At 41.0% G+C, this 22,459-nt stretch overlaps 1 protein-coding gene and 2 long non-coding RNA genes across 3 annotated transcripts in view; 1 reads left to right on the top strand and 2 right to left on the bottom strand.

Moving 5' to 3' along the window:
- LOC100969450 (phosphatidylinositol 3,4,5-trisphosphate 3-phosphatase TPTE2-like) overlaps positions 1-4,255 on the bottom strand; it is a 108,925-nt gene extending 104,670 nt beyond the window's left edge. The window contains exons 1-2 of the mRNA XM_063595781.1: positions 3,799-4,255; positions 2,927-3,033 (exon numbers count right to left, since the gene is read on the bottom strand). The gene's annotated coding sequence lies outside the window, so the exon portion shown is untranslated. The remainder of the gene's footprint in view (positions 1-2,926; positions 3,034-3,798) is intronic.
- Positions 1-13,074, top strand: part of LOC130540707 (uncharacterized) — a 131,232-nt gene extending 118,158 nt beyond the window's left edge. The window contains exon 3 of the long non-coding RNA XR_008954699.2: positions 11,207-13,074. This is a non-coding gene — a long non-coding RNA (uncharacterized LOC130540707). The remainder of the gene's footprint in view (positions 1-11,206) is intronic.
- Positions 13,075-15,128: 2,054 nt separating this feature from the next.
- Positions 15,129-18,270, bottom strand: LOC134728802 (uncharacterized). The gene is made up of 3 exons (XR_010109617.1): positions 18,194-18,270; positions 15,403-15,445; positions 15,129-15,207 (listed from the first exon to the last, which is right to left on the bottom strand). It is a non-coding gene; the product is annotated as an uncharacterized LOC134728802 (long non-coding RNA).
- Between the last annotated feature and the right edge of the window lie 4,189 nt (positions 18,271-22,459).

The following is a 22,459-nucleotide window of genomic DNA, read 5'->3' as shown; positions in this document are numbered from 1 at the left end:
AGGCGGACATTGCAGTGGGCCAAGATGGCACCACTGCACTCCAGCCTGGACTACAGAGCAAGACTCCATTCAAAAAAAAAAAAGTTGTAGGATACAAAGTCAACATACAAAAATTAGTATCATTTCTATACACCAATAATAAACTAGCTGAGAAAGAAATCAAGAAGGAAATCCCATTTATCATAGCTCAAGAAAATAAAATACCTAGGAAAAAAATTTAACCAAGTAGGTGAAAAACCTCTACAAGGAAAACTACAGAACATTGATGAAAGAAATTGAGAAGGACATAAAGAAATGGAACGACAACTCATGCTCATGGATCAGAAAAAAATCAATATTGTTAAAATGACCATGCAACCCACAGCAATACACAGATGCAATAAAATCCCTATCAACATACCAGTGTCATTCTTCACAGAAGTAGAAAAAATAATCCTAAAATTCATATGGAACCAAAAAAGAGCTCGAATAGAGAAGCAATCCTAAGTAAAAAGAAAGCTGGAGACATTATACTATCTGACTTCAACATATATTACAAGGCTCTAGTGACCAAAACGGCATAGTATTGGTATAAAAACAGGTATAAAATGAAACAGAATAGAAAACTCAGAAATAGATCCATACATTTACAGCCAACTGATTTTCAACAAAGGTGTCAAGGACACTCATTGGGGAAAGGACATCCTCTTCAATAAATGGTGCTAGGAAAAGTGGATATCCATATGTATGCAAAAGAACACGACTAACCTCCTACCTTTCGCGATACACAAAAATCAATTCAAGATGGATTAAAGACTTAAGCATAAGCCCCGAAACCATAAAACTACTAGAAGAAAACATAGGGGAACCACTTCAGGACACTGGTCTAGGAAAAGATTTTATGGCTGAGACTTCAAAAGCACGGCAACAAAAACAAAAGTAGACAAATTGGACTATATTAAACTAAAAAGCTTCTGCACATCAGAGGAAACAGCAGAGTGAAGAGACAACCTGTTGAATAGGAGAAAATATTTGCAAACTATTCATCCAACAAGGAATTAATATCTAGAATACAGGAGAAACTCAAACACCTCAACAGTAAAAAATAATAATAATTCCATTTAAAAGTGGGCAAAGGGTCAGGCATGATGGCTCATGCCTGTAATCCTAACACTTTGGGAGGCTGATGCAGGTGGACTGCCTGAGCCCAGGAGTTTGAGACCACCTTGGGTAACATAGTAAAACCCCATCTCTACAAAAACATACAAAAATTAGGCTGGGTTTGGTGGCTCATGCCTGTAATCCCAGCACCTGGGGAGGCCGAGGCAGTAGGATTGCTTGAGCCCAAGAGTTCAAGCCCAGCCTGGGCAACATAGTGAGACCTCATCTCTACAAAAATCAAAAAACGAGGTGGGAGGATCACTTGAGCCCAGGAGATTGAGGCTAGAATGAGCAGTGATAGCACCACTGCACTCCCATCCTGTCTCCAAAAAAAAAACAAATACAAAAACAAAAAGCACACACACACATACAAATTAGCTGGGCACAGTGAGATGTGCCTGTGGTCTCAGCTACTCTGGAGGCTGAAGCAGGAGAATCATCTGAGACCAGGAAGTGGAGGCTGCAGTGACTCGTGATTGCACCACTGCACTCCATCCTGGACAACAGAGCAAAACCCTGACTCCAATAAATGAATGAATGAATGTGGGCAAAGGACATAAATGGATATTTCTCCGAACAAGACACACAGGTATATGAAAAAATGCTCAACGTCACTAATAATAAGGGAAATGCAAATTAAAACCACAATGAGATATCATCTTCACCCAATGAGAACGGCTATGATTAAAAAGACAAAATAATAATGGATGTGGGCGAGGATGCGGAGAAAGGGGAACTCTTACACACTGTTGTGTGGGAATGTAAATGAGTACAGTCACTATGGAAAACAGTATGGAGATTTCTCAGGAAACTGAAAATAGAGCTACCATACAATCCAGCAATGCCACTACTGGCTGTTTATCTAAAGGAAAAAAAACAGTATATCAAAGGGATGATACCTGTACTTCCATGTTTACCGCAGCACTATTCACAAGCAAAAATATAGAATCTGCCTAAGTGTCCATCAACAGACAAATGGATAAAGAAAATGCGATATATATATAATCAAGTACTATTCAGCCATAAAAAAAGAATGAAATCATGTCGTTTGCAGCAACCTGGATGGAACTGGAAGTCATTGTTATGTGAAGTAAGCCAGGCACAGAGAGACAAATATTGCATGTTATCACATACGTAGGAGCTAAAAAAGTTGACGGTGGACAGATAGATACCAGAGGCTAGGAAGGGTGTGTGGGTTGGCAGGGAAGAGTGGTTGGTTAATACAGTTAGATAGAAGGAGTTAAGTTCTAATGTTCTATAGCAGAGTAGGGTGACTACAGTGAACAACAATGTATTGTATATTTCAAAATAGCTGTAAGAGAAGACTTGAAATGTTCCCAACATATGGCAATGACAAATACTCAAAGTGACAGATACCTTAAATACCCTGATTGATCCTTACATATTCTATGCATGTAACAACATATCACATGTACATATGTACCACACAAATATGTACAAATATTTGTTGTGTACCAATTAAAAATAAACAAAACTTGAAAAATACATTATATCTACACAATGAAATATTATTCAGCATTAAGACACTGCAAGTTGGATGAACCTTGAAAACATGCTACATGAAAGAGTGCATAAAAGATCACAAATTGGGCTGAGCGTGGTGGCTCACGCCTGTAATCCCAGCACTTTGGAAGACCAAGGCAGGCGCATCGCTTGAGCTCAGGACTTCCAGAGCAGCCTGGGCAACATGACGAAGGCTGTCTCTACAAAGAAATTAGGCAGGCGTGGTGGTGCGCGCCTGTGGTCCCAGCTACTGGCTACTCACCAGGGTGATACAGGAGGATCACTTGAGCCTTTCCTGCCTGCTTCGCTGAAGGCATCATGCACTTTCACAGCTGGGATCAACTCTTCTGGAAGCAGGTCCTAGCAGGACTGTGGGTGTCCACATCCAGGATTAGGGTCCTGCATAGAGCTTGGAATACTTACCCCTCAATCTGGGGGGAGGAGCAGGGGCTGGCGCCTTAAGGACTTACTGTCCTTCTGACCAATCCTGATGTTTCCAAGGCACTGGGGTTTTCAGGACTGGATAAGACTGTTCTAAGGCCACAGTGTGGCAACTGCAGTGTGGCAACGGCAGCGAGTCAGAGGCCAAATCCTCAACTCTGGCACTGTCTAAAGTGCCTTTCTTGGCACTTTCTGGTGAGGTGACTCACACCTATAATCCCAACACTTTGGGAGGCCAAGGCGGGTGGATTAGTGGAGATCAGGAGTTCGAGACCAGCCTGGCCAACATGATGAAACCCCGTCTCTACCAAAAATGCAAAAATTAGCCAGGCATGGTGGCGCGCGCCTGTCATCCCAGCTACCCGGGAGGGTGACGCAGGAGAATCGCTTGAACCCGGGAGGCAGAGCTTGTAGTGAGCCGAGATCGCACCACTGCACTCCAGCCTGGGCGACAGATCAAGACTCCGTCTCAAAATAATAATAATAATCATGATTCTAAAAATCAAATAAATCAAGTGCCTTTCTTGCCCATTCCATGTCTCACCACAACTCTATTAAGCAGGTATTAATGGCTCTCCATGGCTATAATAGAGGAACTCTGGGCCTTAGATTCCACCCCTCGCCCAACCCGTGACAGCCAGTGACTAGCGGAGGTTCAATAAACAGTAGTCGGTCTTATTACTATCTTATTACCACTCTCTCCGTGGAGTTCCAGCAAGAAGGGGTTCCACACCTCGTTGGGGACCAGCTCCCGAGCAGGGCTCCGAGCACCCTCTTGAGGCAGTGACGCGAGGGCCTGCGGGGGCTCCGAGGCTCCTCCAGGCCTCGTGGGCCCTCACAGAAATGGCAGGGCATTGGGACAAGCTGCTCCAGCTGCGCAGGCCGAAAGGTCCCTCGAGCATCCAGAAAGCTCGCCTGACCCTTATAGGCGAGGTGAGGCCCCCAACTCATATCCTGGGGAAACCATGGAGGGGGAATTCGGTTTCCACAGGCGAAGTCAACCGAAACGGCCCGCCATGTTGAAGCCTGAGCAGAGCTCCCGTCAGGCCCCGCCCCCGGCGCCAGGCTCGCTGGGCAGCGCGTCCTCCCGGAGGTCCCTCCGCTGGTTCCTTCATTCCGCTGGTTCCTTCATTCCGCTGGTTCCTTCATTCCGCTGGTTCCTTCATTTCGCTGAATGGTGAGTGAGCCAAGCACAAGCTGAACTGCGGGCAGGCAGTGAGCAGATACACAGGGGCCCCGAACTCAAGATAAATAAATGAATAAATACTCAAACTTGTTCTTATAACCCAAGGCAACTGATAGGCCCATTTAGGCTCTGGCTTCCAGTGACAATGAGTTCTAGATGACAAGCCTCAAAAGGAAGAGCCCCTCTCCTTGTCTGTGGTCCTGCCCTAAGCACGAAGACTCAGCTTTGGTCCTCACAGATAATCATTGCCATTCACCATTGGTGATTAACTCAGTCATCACTCTGGAGATTCCAAGGACTTCAGGAGCTGTGTGTCAGGAACTAAGGACAAGGACCAAATGTTATTTTTTATTATAATATCAACAGCCAAAAATTTCAACACCTTTTGAATTTCAACATCTTTTGAAAAAGATGGGAGATGAATACTCTCATCTTTTACCACTGAGTTCTGATGCCATGTCTGTCATTTATATTTCCATATATGATTTGGGCTCTTTCTAGGCCCTCTTTCATTTCATTAGCTTATACATCTATCTCTGCACCAATACTACACTGTTTGACTTAACTTTTTAATAATTATTTAAATCTGGTAGAACAAGTTTCCCACTTTGGTGCTTTGTTTTTAAACATAGGCTCTTCCTCATGAATTGTGACATTAGCTTGTTCAGTATTGTAAAAAAATCCTCTTGAGTTTGTATTGGAATTGCATCAAGTTTATGGATTAATTTTGGGAGAATTGACATCTTCATGATTCCATAATGATTATGTTGTTATTTTTAGTAGCGTTGCTTTTAAAATTATGTTTTCTGAGTTGTTGTTGCTGGTATATAGAAATGCAATCTTTTTTTGTATATCAATTCTGCATTCGGAAAACTTGTTGCACTCTTTTATTGACTTTGTCTATAGATTGTCCAAGAGAGGCAGCAAAGTGTGATGGTAAACAGTAGACAGCCCCTTCTACTTTCTTTATTTTGTTGCCCTTTATCTAACATCTTAAACTGAATACTTAACTCAATAAGTAGTCTTTATTCCTTTTCAATGCCAGCATCTGAAAAAAATAAATGCTTCTCTAATTACTTTATCTAGTGTGTTGAGGGACCCAATGCCACCACCGTATTCAATAAGGAGCTAGAAGGACTCACAGAACTTAGACAAGCTGTTCTATTCACCGTTATGGTTTATTACGATGAAAGCCTATAGAATACATTCGGAAGGAAAAAGGCACTTAGGGCAGAGTCCAGGCAGAACCAGGCACAGCTTCCAGTTGTCCTCTCCCTGTGGAGTTATATGAACAGAACTTAATTCTCCCAGCAATGACGTGTGACAATATGGACAAAGAATTGTCAACCAGGGATGCTCACACAAACTTTTGTGTCCAAGGTCAGCTGCCTAGGCATGAAGCCCCCCCACTATTGACCCTAAATACGCAGTGTCCAACCCATTCCTCCCTATGAAGTCAAACTCATACAATACGACCCAGGGCTCCAGGCAAGCAAAAACAGGTGTTCACCATAAATTACATTATTAGCACAAACTCTGGCATTGCCCAAGGCCCGAGGTATACAAAGACACTCTTATCAGGCAGGATATTTCAAGAGCTAATAGTTGGTCAAGAGTCAGTCTTTTCTTTGAAGCATGCAATCCCATAGCTGCTGAGTCAACCCTTTACTATTCACTTATATTTTATGAGTTTGATTTATACTTCTATTGTTAATTTTATTTCTAAGTCTATAAAGTATATTTTTTACCTTTTAAAAATATAAATGATAGATACTATATAATATTATACAACTCCTACACATTGCTTTTGTCACTTGAAGTTGTTCCATATTTGTAAAATAATTGTTTTTTATTCTTTTGGATGGCTGCATTTTATTTACCAATTTTCTATTGATAGATATTAGGATTTTTTGGTCCAATTTTTTGCTACTCAAAATAAGATTAATAACGTGTGTGTGTGTGTGTGTGTGTGTGTGTGTAATTTTACTTATGTTCTAACATATTTGTAAGATATATTCCCAAAGTAAAATTATTGGATTAAATGATATGCTCAGATGGTGTATTCATCTGTAATATTAATAGATCTTGCCTTTCAGTAAACTGTTGCCCATAAAGATTTCACCAACTTTTATTCACTAGCAATGTAAGAAACTACCTGTTTCCCCATACTCTTGCCAACTAAGTGTATTTTAAAATACTTTTATAATACCTGGTGTACTCCAGCACTACAGGAATAATATATTTGTAGCTTTCATTTTTATTTTATTCATCATGAGTAAGTTTGAGCATCTTTTCACATGTTTGAGTCTTTTTTTTTTTTTTTTTTTGGAGACAGAATCTTGCTCTGTCACCCAGGCTGGAGTGCAGTGAGGTGATCTTGGCTCACTGCAACCTCTGCCTCCCAGGTTCAAGCCATTCTCCTGCCTCAGCCTCCCGAGTAGCTGGGACTACAGACCTGTGCCGCCGCGCCCAGCTAACTGTTGTATTTTTAGTAGAGACGGGGTTTTGCCATGTTGGTCAGGCTGCTCTCGAACTCCTCGGTCTCCCAAAGTGCTGGGATTACAGGGACGAGCCACTGCACCTGGCCTTGAGTCACTTTTATTTCTTTTCAATGAACTGTTTGTGTATACTTTTTGTCCATGTTTCTGGTGGCTTATTCATGTTTTCCTTATGGATCTGAAAGAGCTCTTTTACACTGGTGATGTTAGCTGTCTATATGCATTATGAATTGGAAATATTTTTCCCAATTTGTTATCCAACGTTTTATTTATTGTGGATTTTGCCACACATTTTTAAACAATTTAATTCATCAGTCTTCTAGTTTTAGGAGGTCTTTTGCTATACTGTGCTTTTTAAAAAAACTGTAAAGTTATAAAAATTATTCTCAATGTTTCTTTGACTCATTTTATTGTTTTATTTTAAAATTTAAATCTTTTGGGCCTGGCACAGTGGCTCACACCTGTAATCCTAATGCTTTGAGAGGCTGAGATTGGAGGAGTTTGAGACCAGCCTAGGCAACAGAGTGAGACCCAGTTTCTAGAAAAAAAAAAAAAACAAACCTAACAATTATCCAGGTAGCCAGGTATGGTGATGCACACCTGTAGTCCCAGCTACTCAGCAGACTGAGGAGAGAGGATCACTTGAGTCCAGGAGTTCAAGGCTGTAGTGAGTCTCTGGACTCCAGCAGCCTGGATGACAGCGTAAGACCCTGTCTCTTAAAAAAATAATAAGAATCTTTTATTCATCTGAAATATACCTTGGTGTAAGATATAAAGTAGAGCTAAACTAATTTTTGTTCCAAATGGCTACTCATTTATCCCAACACCATTTGTTGAATTTTCTATTTATCACTAAATTGAAAAGCCACCTTTATCATTGTGTAAAGTGCCACATGTATTAGGATCTATTTATAGACATTCAGTTCTGTTTCATTGATCAGTCTATTTAATCACGCTTTTTTTTTTTTGAGACAGAGTCTCGCTCTGGAATGCAGTGGTGCGATCTCAGCTCACTGCAACCTCTGCCTCCCAAGTTCAAGCAATTCTCCTGCCTCAGCCTCCTGAGTAGCTGGGATTACAGGCACACACCACCACACCCAGTTAATTTTTGTATTTTTAGTAGAGATGGGGTTTCACCGTGGTGGTCAGGCTGGTCTCGAACTCCTGACCTCGTGATCTGCCTGCCTCAGCCTCCCAAAGTGCTGGGATTGCAGGCGTGAGCCACTGTGTCCAGCCTTAATCACACTTTTTATGGTGTGGAGAGGTAGGCGACAAAGGCCAGCATTGACTTCTTTGAGGTGTAAAATTTTGGTTAAGGTATAACAAACATACAGAAAAGTGCACAAATCACAAGTATAAAGTTCAATGAGCATTCACAGTGTAAATACACAGTACAGTATGTACTCAGTACTCATAACCAGTACTCAGACCAAAGAGCAAAACATTACCAGTACCTAGAAGCCTCCTTCTAGTTACCGCCCTCCTGAGGCTAACCACTGCCTGACTCACTTCTGATTTCTAATAGGATAATTCATTTAGGAGTTGAATTATTCAGTATACTCTTCTCTACCTTCTTTCCCTCAATATTATGCTTATGAGATGCAGCCACTTTGATGCATATAGTTGTAGTTCGTTCAAACTCATTGCTGTAGAGTTTCCCACTGTATAAATGTAACACGTTGTATTTATTCATTCTACTGCTAATGAACATTTGGGAATTATTGATTTTTTGCTATTAAGAATAGTGCTTATGTGAACATTTATACATATTGTTTCATGAACTTGTGTTCATGTTTCTATTGGATGTGGAGTTAGGAGTGGAATTACTGGACCAGAGGGTATACATATGTTCAGCCTAAATAATCAAATGGTTCTTCCAAAGTGATCATGCCAGTGTCAGAGTTTCCAGTACTCCACATCCCGGCTCACACTTGGTATTTGTAGCAGAAGATGTCGGTGGCCATCCATTTCCACTCAAGCTTCCCTATTTCAGTTCACACCTGCACCTTAATCTCTGCCTGAGGGTTTCCCTGGCCATCAGAACCTTCTAGGTCCTCACTCAAAACAGGCCAGAAGGGAAGGGGATTAATAAGCCCTGAGCAGAGATCTCAACCAATGACTGATGCACCGTGGTTTATGCATACCCTAGCTCCCTTGACCTTGGGACAGGAAGACTCTGAAGCACATGCTCTACACTTGCTGTCAGAGCTCTGCAGTGGGAGAAAGCTCTAGCTGGCACTGGTGATGACATGCTTGATAATATAGCCGGTATCTGTTGCCTTCCTCTCCCTGTCTGTTTTCCACTTCCCTGCGGGTATTTTAAATCCTTGTCTCACAGAGTTCACTTCTGTGGGCATCCAAACTAAGGACAATCTATTTTTCTTTATTTTGGCTGTGGTGGAGCCGGGGGTGATTAGAGGGAGAATATGTCTTAAAACACTCCTAATGGGGGATGGTGATAATGCAAGAACAGTTGAGAAAAACTGGCTTAGATATACGATTCGTATCAATTTTATTTTTGTGTATAGTGTAAGGGGAGGGGTCCGGTTTCTTTATTTCTTTTCTATTTTGCATATGTTTATCCAATTGGAAAAGCACCATCTATTGGAAAGACTTTTTCCCCCATTGAACTAATTGCCTTAACACCATGTCAGTAATAATTGACTATGTATATATATGGGCATATATATATATAATATGTGTATAGTCTGGTCTTTGTTCTGTTAGCTTGTTGGCTTCTTTATCAATTATTATGCTAACACCATACCATATGGATTACTACACCTCTACAGTAAGACTTTTTTTTTTGAGGGTCTCACTCTGTTACCCAACAAACTTGATTCTTCCAACCCATAAACATGGCATATTTTTTCATTTATATGGGTTTATGATTTTTTAATAAATAGGTCTATGTATTTGATGTTATTGCAAATGGTCCTTTTTATTTCATTTCTCAATTGTCTCTTGCTAGTATATAGAAATACAATTGATATATATACATATATATGGGCATCATTCTGGTTTCTATTCTGTTCTGTTGGCTTCTTTGTCTATTATTATGCTAATATCATACCTATAGATTACTATACCTCTATAGTAAGACTTTTTTTTTTTGAGACAGGGTCTCAGTCTGTCACTCAGGCTGGAATGCAGTGGCACCATCTCGGGTACCTGCAACCCCTGCCTCCTGGGCTTAAGCGATTCTCTCACCTAAGCCTCCCTGGTAGCTGGGATTACAGGCTCACGCCACCACACTGTGCTAATTTTTGTATTTTTAGTAGAGATGAGGTTTCACTGTGTTGGCCAGGCTGGTCTCAAACTCCTGAGCTCAAGTGATCTCCCCACCTCGGCCTCCGAAAGTGCTGGGATCACAGGCGTGAGCCACTGTGCCCAGCCTTTAGTAAGTCTTAAATAATGCCGGGCATGGTGGCTCATGCCTGTAATCCCAGCACTTTGGGAGGCCGAGGCAGGTGGATCAGCTGAGATCGAGAGATCAAGACCATCCTGGCCAATATGGTGAAACCCCATCTTGAACTCCTGGGCTTAAGCAATCTGCCTGCCTCAGCCTCCAACAGTGCTGGGATTATAGGCATGAGCCCCCATGCCCTGGAACTTTCTTAAATCCTCATATGAAAGCATTATAATTTACTTCTTTTTTATGCTACCAGACTTTCTCCACTCTTTCATATTCAATATTCTTTTATCGGCATAATACACCTTATTATATTTATGCATGCGTATTTATTTTTAACTGAATAATGTGCTTGTTATATTGCTTAAAGTTTTTTTTAAAAACTAGTTTTAGAACATAAATTATTTTTATTGTTGTGTATTATAGGATAATGCTCATAATATTTAATCATTAAACTTGGCCTTTATAAAAAATTAAGTATCACACTTAGATAAGCATGTATAAGTAGAACAAACGTGAAGCTTATATAGTAACTATATTTCTTTATTTTATTTTCCCTTTGTTTTTTTTACACATTCTTAAATACAAGTGCTTTGTTTCTATAGGAGATATTCTCAACATGGGATGTGCATCTAAGTTATGAAGCATAACAATTAAATAACATCCATAAACCCATGACCTCATGCAGAATGAAACATTTCTAGTCCTGTGGAAGCTACAGGACTGCTGGAATTTCTTCTCTGATCCAGTCCCCTTGCTTCGCAACAGAGGTGACCACTCTTCTGAAGGTTATGTTCATAATCCCTGTGCTTTTCTTTATAGTCTAGATATGTATCTATGTATAGACAGGGGAGATGTAGATGTAAATATAGATATATCTGAAAATATATTACTTTGTGACAGTTATTTTTAAGCTTTATACAAACGGATATCGTGATGAAGTGGTATTTACCTTGAAGCACACTGTGATCATGACATATTTTGATGTTCACTTCCCATGTTTAGGTTCCTGCTTCTCCACGCCAATGACGTGGTGAGAGAATAGAGGGGGAGCTGAAGACAAACAACATAAACTTATGTTTGAAAAGCACCTTTTACTCTATGAAATAAAGTGAGTGTAAGCAGTAAATGGAACAACAAGCTTTCAGAGTCACTGCAGGGCAAGAGCTGGGGAGGGAAGAGCTGGCTGGTCAGGGAGGATGCACTGGAGAGAAAAAACATCACTCAATTGGCCAGGACATTCCAGGACATCAGGGAGACCACACAATAGCCAGAGTGTCTCTTTTCCTCCAAATGACCGCAACACCTCTCCAGCAAGAGCACAGAACTGGGCTGAGGCTGAGTATTGCTGAGGCAATACCATTTAGAACATAGGCACGGGTAAGGATTTCATGACAAAAACACCAAAAGCAATTGCAACCAAAGCAAAAATTGATAAATGGGATCTAATTGAACCTAAGAGCTTCTGCATAGCAAAAGAAACTATCATCAGAGTGAACAGACAGCCTACAGAATGGGAGACAATTTTTGCAATCTGTCTGTCTGACAAAGGCCTAATATCCAGAATCTGTAAGGAACTTAAACAAATTTACAAGGAAAAAAACAAACAACCCCATTAAAAAGTAGGCAAAGAACATGAACAGACACTTCTCAAAAGAAGGCATTCATGTGGCCAACAAACATATGAAAAAAAAGCTTAACATCACTGATCTTTAGAGAAAGGCAAATCAAAACCACAATGAGATATCATCTCATGCCAGTCAGAATGGCAATTATTAAAAAGTCCGGAAACAACAGATACTGGCAAGGTTGCAGAGAAAAAGGAAAGCTTTTACACTGTCGATGGGAATGTAAATTAGTTCAACCCTTGTGGAAGACAGTATGGCAATTCCTCAAAGATCTAAAGGCAGGAATAGCATTTGACACAGCAATCCCATTACTGGGTATATACCCAAAGGAATATAAATCATTCTGTCATAAATATACATGCACCTGTATGTTTATTGCAACACTATTCACAATGGCAAAGACATGGAATCAACCCAAATGCCTATCAATAATAAACTGGATAAAGACAATGTGGTACACATACACCATGGAATACTATGCAGCCATAAAAAGGAATGAGATCATGTCCTTTGTAGGGACACAGATGGAGCTGGAAGCTGTTATCTTCAGCAAACTAACAGAGGAACAGAAAACAAAACAACACATGTTCTCACTTATAAGTGGGCGCTGAATGATGAGATCACATGGACACATGGCAGGGAACAAAACACACTGAGGCCTGTTGCGGGGAGGGCCTGATAGGGGGAGGGAGAGCATCAGGAAGAATAGATAATGGATGCTGGGCTTAATACCAAGGTGATGGGTTGATCTGTGCAGCAAACCACCATGGCACACATTTACCTATGTAACGAAACTGCACATCCTGCACATGTACTCCAGAACTTAAATGTTGAAGGAAACAAAAACAAAAAAGAGGCCGGACGCAGGAGCTCACCCCTGTAATCCCAGCACATTAGGAGACCAAGGTGGATTGTTCACGAGGTCAGGAGTTTGAGACCAGCCTGACCAACATGGTGAAACCCCATCTCTACTAAAAATACAAAAATTAGCCAGGCGCAGTGGGGGGCACCTGTAATCCCAGCTACTCAGGAGGCTGAGGCAGGAGAATCACTTGAACCCGGGAGGCGGAGGTTGCAGTGAGCCGAGATCGCGCCATTGCACTTCAGCCTGGGTGACAGAGTGAGACTCCATCTCAAAACAAAACAAAACAAAAAGCAAAAATAGAAAATCATTTATAAATATTTGTTAAATTGGTAGGATTGTTAGCATAATTTACAAAAATTTTATTCATATTATTCTATAACATATCTAAATAACATTCATGTTAACAAATATCAACGGTTCTTTGATTTAAAAGTGGTGAAAAACAAGCTAATCATAAGTTTTCTATATACCCATATATTTTCCAATAGCATGACACTGTCCAGATATTTAGAAATAGGCTATCTGGAAAAGAAAGAACTTGCTGAACTCCAGAAAATATAAAGTAGATACAATTCAAGGTTTTTGAACCTTGGAAAAGGAAGGGTAATTTTCTATAAATAATTTTTTCACAGCTGTGTTTCTTATATTCATACCCGGGTATCTTAATTGGTGTATTACCAATTTGCTTCACTAGATGGAGATATGAGGCCCAAGAACTATAAATTTCTTCAAAAATGAAGCATAACTCTTGATATTTTGAAAAACATAATTTATTTGTAGAAGAGAAACTACAGCTTGTAAGACTCTTCTTAAGGGAGACGATCTTCCATGTAATAAATTGTTGGCCCCAGGGAGAAACGTTTGCTGGGATTGATGGTGAGTAGTTTACTAGTTAATATTTCATCAGTGTACTGAGTAGATTTTTTTCATTTATTCACCCACTTATATGTTCCTTTTTTTTTCTTTTGAGATGGAGTCTTGCTCTGTCGCCCAGGCTGGAGTGCAGTGGCGTCATCTCGGATCACTGCAAGCCCCACCTCCCGGGTTCAAGTGATTCTCCTGCCTCAGCCTCCAAGTAGCTGGGACTACAGGCGCCCCCCGCCCCCACCACAGCCCGGCTAAGTTTTTGTATTTTTAGTAGAGACGGGGTTTCACCGTGTTAGCCAAGATGGTCTCGATCTCCTGACCTCGTGATCCGCCTACCTCGGCCTCCCAAAGTGCTGGGATTACAGGCGTGAGCCACAACCCTCCACCTATATGTTCATTTTTTTATTCATTGACCAAACACTTAGTTTGCCCGACACTGTTAGGCATTGGGATACAAAAATAAGGACACAATCCCCACTCCTCAAGAAGCTCACAGTCTCCGTCAAGTAGGGGAGAAAAGTATGTAAACTATTAATTAGAATACGTTCAGGGCAGAATTATAGAATGGGTTAACACAAGGTTTGCTGGCTGCACGAAGAGAGAAACGGCTGGCTCTTATTAAGTAAGAGAACATGCTTAGGATGAGTTTCAAGGGGTGAATAATTCAGAGGCAGTCCAGAATGAGAATAAGACTATAGCAGTCCAGACAACACTTGGTGAGGGAGTTCGCTTGAAGGAAACAAAAACAAAACCAAAAATAAGGCCGGGCGCTGAGGCTCACGCCTATAATCCCAACACTTTGGGAGGCCGAGGCGGGCGGTTCACGAGGTCAGGGGTTTGAGACCTTCCTGACCAACATGGTGAAACCCCAACTCTACTAAAAATACAAAAATTAGCTGGGCGAGGTGGCACGCACCTGTAATCCCAGCTATTCAGGAGGCTGAGGCAGGAGAATCTCTTGAACCCGGGAGGCAGAGGTTGCAGTGAGCTGAGATCAGGTGGGTACCTGTGGGAAGAGAAAGGAGAAGATGAGCGCACAAGATGTAGAGAAGGTAGAATACGTTAGACTTAATGGCTCAATGATTGTTGGAATCAAACGGGAGGAGGAAATTTTCTAGATAGTTTGAAAAAAGCACTGTGGAAGTCAGGATAAAAATTCAACATGACTAGGAGAAATTGAAAATAATTTTTGTTTTTTGAGACGGAGTCTCGCTCTGTTGCCCAAGGGGGAGTGCAGTGGCGCCATCTTGGCTCATTGCAAGCTCCACCTCCCAGGTTCACGCCATTCTGCCTCAGCCTCCCAAGTAGCTGGGACTAAAGGTGCTCGCCACCAAGCTCAGCTAAGTTCTTTTGTATTTTTAGTAGAGACGGGGTTTCACAGTGTTAGCCAGGATGGTCTCGATCTCCTGACCTTGTGATCCGCCCGTCTTGGCCTCCCAAAGTGCAGGTGTGAGCCACCCCCCTCTTCCCGGCTGAAAATAATTTTAATAAGCCACCTTTATTCATATCTTAAATTGTAAACTGCCTTCCCACTCCCTTTTCTTGAGATCTCACCCCATTTTCTGCTTACTCTGGCATGTAGACATATTCTTCCTGCCAAATGAGTCAATCTCAGTCTAGATTTGTGCTGACATGTCTTAAATTTCCTGTAAAAATAAGAAACTAGTACATTATCTCTCTCTCTTTCCCCCTTTTCCTCTATCTCTGTCAAAGACACACACCATGCACATACATGCACACACACTGACAAGGATATAGAAAAAGTATAGTGTCATCTTTATAGAAAATGTATGGAATTACTGTTCATAAAGCAGAAAAACAATCCTGTGCTCATAACATACCCCAGGAAACTGTGCAGTTGTTACTCTCGAGTGTTCTTGGATTCTGAAATGGAAGATAGGACTTACTGCAGACATTTCATACTCATCTATTTGGAATAGTTCTTCTAGGTTTTTTTTTTGTAAAGTCCTATTATTTATGGAAAGATTGGAAATCTAGAGTTTTTTTGTTTGTTTCCAGTCTTTCTCTTAATTTCCGTGAATTTAACTCGGTTCTTATCTAACATTCATGTGTTTAATTTTATTCATCCCTAACACAGGGCATATAATAATACACACCCAGTGAGTGTGTGAGACTCATGGAGAAGCAGTTTTGCCATGACCCCATAAACCAGCCCAGACAGCTGACAGAGGCAACTTGAGGTGGGAGGAGAGAGAGAAGAAAAGTTGAAGTCACAGAGAGCACTTTCCCTACAGGCAGAGTCAAAAAGAGCCAGAAAAATGTAAACTTCAAAAATTTTGGACTTGCTTTTAAAAGCTTTGTGTTTTTTATTTGCATAGTGATGAAGAAAAAAGAATTTAGCTGTGCATATTTGAGTTCCATCTAGAGATTCTCCCAGCCTCCCTATCCATGTCGTCATCTATATCCACATCACCTCTGTTTACATCTATACCCTTGTCTACGCTTTAATCTACTTCCATTAGCTTCTCATCTTCCTCATGTCTGGATCATGCTGGTGGTACAAACAGGGTGGACAGAGGAGCACTGGGAGTAACATAAACTATGTTTGACGACTGGAACAAGCTCAACAAGTGCAGACTCCACCTGTCTTTGCAGTATATTTTTGAAAAACTTTGTACAGGGTTCAAGTCTAAATTGTTTCAGATATAACGTGAGCCAATGGAAGGAGCACAAGAGGTTTACATTAGAAGGTCTTGGTTCATAGAGTTCCTTGGAAAAGTGGTTGATTCCAGGTCTGGGTCAGGGAAAATCTAATTGAGCATGAAAATCTTGTGATATCAGAAAATAAGGAAGGACTCAAAACAACAACAGCTACCCCCCAGTGACAGAGTCAAAAGGATGAAGAGCCCACCATTGGAGTTTCCAATGGCCAAAGTCGGAACAGTTTGACCAAGAAAATAATGACAATATTTGATTCTAAACTAGTGGAATAAAATAAATATCCATCAGTCCATATATATCAGTATAAATAAATAAGTGAATGAATAAATACATAAATAAATGGGGGAGAAGTGATACTTCTACCTTACAGGAGAATTGTAATTAATGAATGCAGGAGAAATGAGGAAAATACAAAGTCACTGTTGGGTGGACAGCACAATAATAATTGTTGCAGACAAGATCTACTGGTAGTCTAAAATCATTGGGTGAAAGTTTGAGGTAAAACAGGATATTAGCATAGTCTCAGTGTATCTCCTCCAAGATATCTGTCAATCACAAAAGAAAACATAGTAGGTGTACAGTGGAGAGACTTGCCAGATGCCATCGTTTTTTTTTTTAATCTTTTTTTTTTTTTTTTTTTTTTTTTTTTTGAGACAGAGTCTCACTCCATCGCCCAGGCTGGAGTGCAGTGGCACCATCTTGGCTCACTACAATCTCTGCCTCCTGGTCCAAGCGATTCTTCTGCCTCTACCTCCCGAGTAGCTGGGATTACAGGCATTTGCCACCACGCCCAGCTAATTGTTTTGTATTTTTAATAGAGATGGGGTTTCATCATGTTGGTCAGGCTGGTCTTTAACTCCTGACCTCAGGTGATCCACCCACCCCAGCCTCCCAAAATGCTGACCCTGACTCTTCAAAAGGGTCAAGGTCATAGAAGGCAGAGTGTGAGACAATCTCTCAGATTGGAGAAGTCTGACAAGTGGTACCTAAACGCAACATGGGATTCTGAATCAGAACATACAGAAAAAAAAAAAAAAAAAAAAGACACAAGGGAGAAAACTCATAAAATTCAAATTAGGTCTGTAATTTAATAGTATTGTACCAGTGTGAATTAAGTTAATTTTCTGGCTTTGATCATTTAACTATGGCTGCATAATTATTAACATTAGGGAAAGCTGGGTGAAGGTTATACATAAACTCTCTGCACGATTTTTGTAACTTTTCCATAAGTCTCACGTTATTTAAAATTTTAAGTTTTATTTTTTAAGACCTTGGTTCGAGTCTGAGCTCTAGCACTTATTAGCTCTGTAACCTTTCTGGGGCTCAATTTTCTTACTAAACAGTGAGTTAGGATGGACGACTCTTCGGCCCCTTCTGGAGAACTATGGAGAGGTTCTCTTACCCACAATGTTTGCCTTCCTTTACTTCAGCAAGCTACACAGTCACTGATCAGCAGTTGTGGAAATGCAGAATCTTGAAAATTGTCATGAAATTTTATTTACAGGTATTAATAATTTATCTCTGAGGTTCAACTTTCCACCTAAATGCAGAGTGATGCAGGACTGTAGAATTATTCCCAGCTTGTTGGGTGTTAGAAGCTGCTTTAACAGATATTATGACAACAGAAAATTCTCCTAAAAGTCTTGTTAAAGAGAGTGTTTAGACTAGAAGAAAACACAAAAATACAATATCACCTACTAAAGAGTAGTGGAATTATGAGTGGTCATTTTGTTTGAAAGTTTCCTTAATCTTATCGTTGTCTTTTTAGGATTAAAAATATGTTTACCAAAAAAATGCTTGTACTTGGAATAGATAGACGTATTGTTGAAACTTACCAGCTCTCTAATCCTAGCAACCAGGAAGAATATCCCGGGAATGCTTTGGCAGTTAAAAAATAAATCAGCTTGGCAGTGATCACTTCCCTTGATACCCTCCCACACGCCCACATACACATTTCTCTTGACCGCTACGGACATTCCAGGCTCTCTCCTTCCAACAGCATCTGCCTCCCTGTGAGAATTCTTCCATGGGGCCTTCATCCCTACAGAAACACAGCATCTAATTAAAATAGAAATCTGAGTTCAGGGATGCAATACCTCAAACTAGGAGTGTTCTCCTTTTCATTAGGCTATCTAATTTCAGCAAGATTTTCTTTAGTCTTTAAAATCAGAAGACCTCTTCCTCTTGGCCATTCCACCTTTTTCTCTTATTTCAAAATTCTACTTATCATGCTTCTTCTTCAACACAACAAAGTGTCTTTAATACTTTACCTCTCCTTGTACAGTGTTTGTTATAGGAAGTTTAATTAGTTTTTTTTCTTTTATTTTTTCAAGTTTACTGGAAAATTTCTATGATCAAATCTTCAGAGAGCTGAGCTGAGTGTGGTGGCTTGGGCCTGTAGTCCTAGCTAACTGGGAGGCTGAGACAGGAGGATTGCTTAAACCCAGGAATTCGAGGCTGCAGGGGGCTATGATCTACCACTGCATTCCAGGCTGGGTGACAAAGTGAGACCTCATCTCTTAAAACAACCAAACAAAAAAATTGGCCCAGCATGGTGGCTTATTCCTGCAATCCTAGTGCTTTGGGACACCGAGGTAGGAGGATCACTTAAGGCCAGGAGTTCAAGACCAGCCTGGCCAACATAGTGAGACCCTGTCTCTAAAAAATATAAAAAATGAAAACAAAAATAAATATAGAGTAGAAATAATCCAGAAAACTCTCTGAGAGCCCCTTTAGAATGGTTTGCTTTCAGAAGAACTAGCAAGACCTTTTTACGGCCTCACCCTATGAAGTGCTCACACCCACGTGACTCAAGGAAAGCACATGCTCTCTGAATTACTCAGCATCATTATAGCAATAAGAGAATGACACGTGGGCAGTAATGGTGCTAAGTCATTACCTGTTGGTACTGCATGACTCGCTTTAGTTGCCTAAAGCTCCACATAGTTGTTTAATGTCAGTCATTTTCTTGAAGGTTGCTCTTTTACCACCAGTGCCAGGCTCTACCATGGAGTGGCTTTAATTGTTGCCTGGATTAATCCAGATAGCTGATGTTTTAGCCCTTTGAGCACCAAAACAAAAATATTTTCTAAACTGTTCTCTGTGGAATTTTCATGTATTTATCCTTCCTCACATTTAAAATAGAGTATATTACATTTAATTTAACATTTCTGGATGAGTCCTATTATAAAGTGTGATGCCCTTTGTCTAGAAAAATGTATAGCCATGTCTGATTCATGTCTCAATTATTCTAGGCCCACACTCTTTTTTAATTCTTAGGTCATACTTTTAGTGTTTTTTTTTCACCTTCGCTGTCAAGGTATCACCCTACTCACTATTACCAGTGTGCCGCATTGTACTTTTCAGCTACTTCTAATTTGATGTAGGCTTGAAAATGAAATATGTGAGATCATAAAATAACATGTAAAATAAGAGTCCTATAGAGAGGCATGTGTGATAACCTCTCTCGTTAATAACATACATGAGCTTTGAGTATGATCCAGGAGAAGTGAAGGAAGCTAGAAAGAAAATAAAATGATTCATTGGACTTGATTCTTGAAACTGTCTTTTTTGAGCAGCCAAGTTACAAAAACATAAGATTATGTTATTCTTTGAGATATATTTCATACACAATAAAAAGCACAGATCTTCAGTTTACAGTTTAATGAGTTTTGACAAATGTATACACCTTCGTAACCCAAAGCAGGATACAGAGCATTGGCATCACCCCTGGAAGTTCCCTTGCGCCCTTTCTTGCCAATGCCCACACCCTACACACACACACCCAGAGGCAATAGTTGTTCTGATTTCCATAGCTATAGATTGGTTTGCTTGCCTTTTAACTTTACGTAGATAGAATCATATCATGGCCCAGAGTGGGGGCTCACACCTGTAATCCCACCACTTTGGGATGCTGAGGCGGGCAGATCACGAGGTCAGGAGTTCGAGAGCAGCCTGGCCAACATGGTGAAACCCCATTTCTACTAAAAAGACAAAAATTAGCCGGGCATGGTGGCAGGCACCTGTAATCTCAGTTACTTGGGAGGCTGAGGCAGGAGAATTGTTTGAACCCAGGAGGCAGAGGTTGCAGTGAGCCAAGATCATGCCATTACACTCCAACCTGGATGACAGGGAAAGACTCCATCTCAAAAAAAAAAAAAAAAATCGTACCATAAGCACTCTTCTATTAATATATTATCTAGCTTCTTTTGTTCAATATATTATGTTGGAGGCTCACATTGTCGCATGTATTCAAGGTTCTCTTGCTTTGTTGACTAATAGTACACTGTACAATATAGTACACTTTGTTTATCCATTCTTCAGCTGACAGAATTTGGGTTGTTTACAACTTGGGGCTATTAGGAATATAGCCCTATGAATATTTAAGTACAAGTCTTTTTGTGGACATACGCTTTTATTTCTCTTGGGTAAATACTTAACAGTGGAATTTTTTTTTTTTTTTTTTTTTTTTTTTTTTTTTTTTTTAAGACGGAGTCTCGCTCTGTCGCCCAGGTTGGATGCAGTGGCGCGATCACCGCTCACTGCAAACTCCGCCTCCCGGGTTCACGCCATTCTCCTGCCCAGTAGCTGGGACCACAGGCGCCCGCCACCACGCCCGGATAATTTTTTTGTATTTTTAGGAGAGACGGGTTTTCACCGTGTTAGCCGGGATGGTCTCAATCTCCTGACCTTGTGATCTGCCCGCCTCGGCCTCCCAAAGTGCTGGGATTACAGGCGTGAGCCACCGCCCCGGGCAGAGTGGAATTTTTATTTATTTAACGGGTCCAATCTTACTACCTTTTTTTTTTTTTTTTTTTTTTTTTTGAGGTGGAGTCTCGCTCTGTCGTCCAGGCTGGAGTGCAATGGCGCGATCTCGGCTCACTGCAAGAGCCGAGTTCACGCCATTCTCTTGCCTCAGCCTCCCGAGTAGCTGGGACTACAGGCGCCCGCCATTACGCCCAACTAACGTTTTGTATTTTTCGTAGAGATGGGGTTTCACCGTCAGGATGGTCTCGATCTTCTGACCTTGTGATCCACCCGCCTGGGCCTACCAAAGTGCTGGGATTAGAGACCTGCGCCTCCGCGCCCGACCACTACTTGTTTTTATAATGACTCATATGCACAAAATAATTTCTTAAACGCTATTTATTGGCTTTTAACTTTTCTAACCTATAGACAAAACAAGTGAAATGTAACTATAATTATAGAAGAGACTAAACAGTGGAGAAAAGAGCATGGTAGGTAAGAGGAACAGCATGTGCAGAGGCCCTGAGGAGGAGACAGCTTGGTGTATTGAAGAACCTGAGACCATGTGACTAGAGTACAGTGTTTGAAAAGAATAGTGGTAGGAGGGGAGGATGGCTGGAGTCCAATGAAGAACAGCCTAGTAGGCCACATTAAGCATGTGCGCCTGATGAATACTTTTAGGAAGTAGAGTCATATGGTTCATTATTTTCTGTGGAGGGAATGCAAATATAAAAGGGGAAGGGGCTGGGCACGGTAGCTAATGCCTGTAATCCCAGTATTTTGGGAAGCCGAGGTGGGTGAATCACCTGAGGTCGGGAGTTCGAGACCATCCTGGCCAACATGGTGAAACCCCGTCTCTACTAAAAATACAAAAATTAGCTGGGCGTGGTGGTGCATTCCTGTAATCCCACCTACTCAGGAGGCTGAGGCAGGAGAATCACTTACACCAGGGAGTTGGAGGTTGCAGTGAGCCGAGATTGCACCACTGCACTCCAGACAGGGGACAGAGTGAGACTCCATCTAAAAAAAAATACAAAAATTAGCTGGAAATCGTAGCAGGTGCCTGTAATCCCAGCTACTTGGCAGGCTGAGGCAGGAGAATCACTTGAACCCGGGAGGCGGAGGTTGCAGTGAGCCGAGATTGCGCCATTGCACTCCAGCCTCGGCGACAGAGCAAGACTCCGTCTCAAAAAAAAAAAAAAAAAAAAGAAAGAAAAGAAAAGAAAAAAAGAAAAGAAAGAGAACAGAAGAAGCTCCTGTAGTAAATCTTCAGAGAGATGGACATGCATTAGGGTAGAGATGAAAAGACCTGGGCAAATTGAAACATATTTTGGAAGTAGAATTTGAGCTTATGGCATCTACAAAAACAAACGAATATTCATCGTAAAAAACAAAACAATAAAAAATTCAAGTAAATTACCAAGTGATAATTCTGAAATCTTAATTTGTTATTTTTTGTGGCGGTGATGG

This window comes from Pan paniscus, chromosome 14, assembly GCF_029289425.2.
Source record: "Pan paniscus chromosome 14, NHGRI_mPanPan1-v2.0_pri, whole genome shotgun sequence".
NCBI lineage: Eukaryota > Metazoa > Chordata > Mammalia > Primates > Hominidae > Pan > Pan paniscus.
Note: the sequence above shows the minus strand (reverse complement) of the source record. Positions and strands in the feature narration are given on the sequence as shown.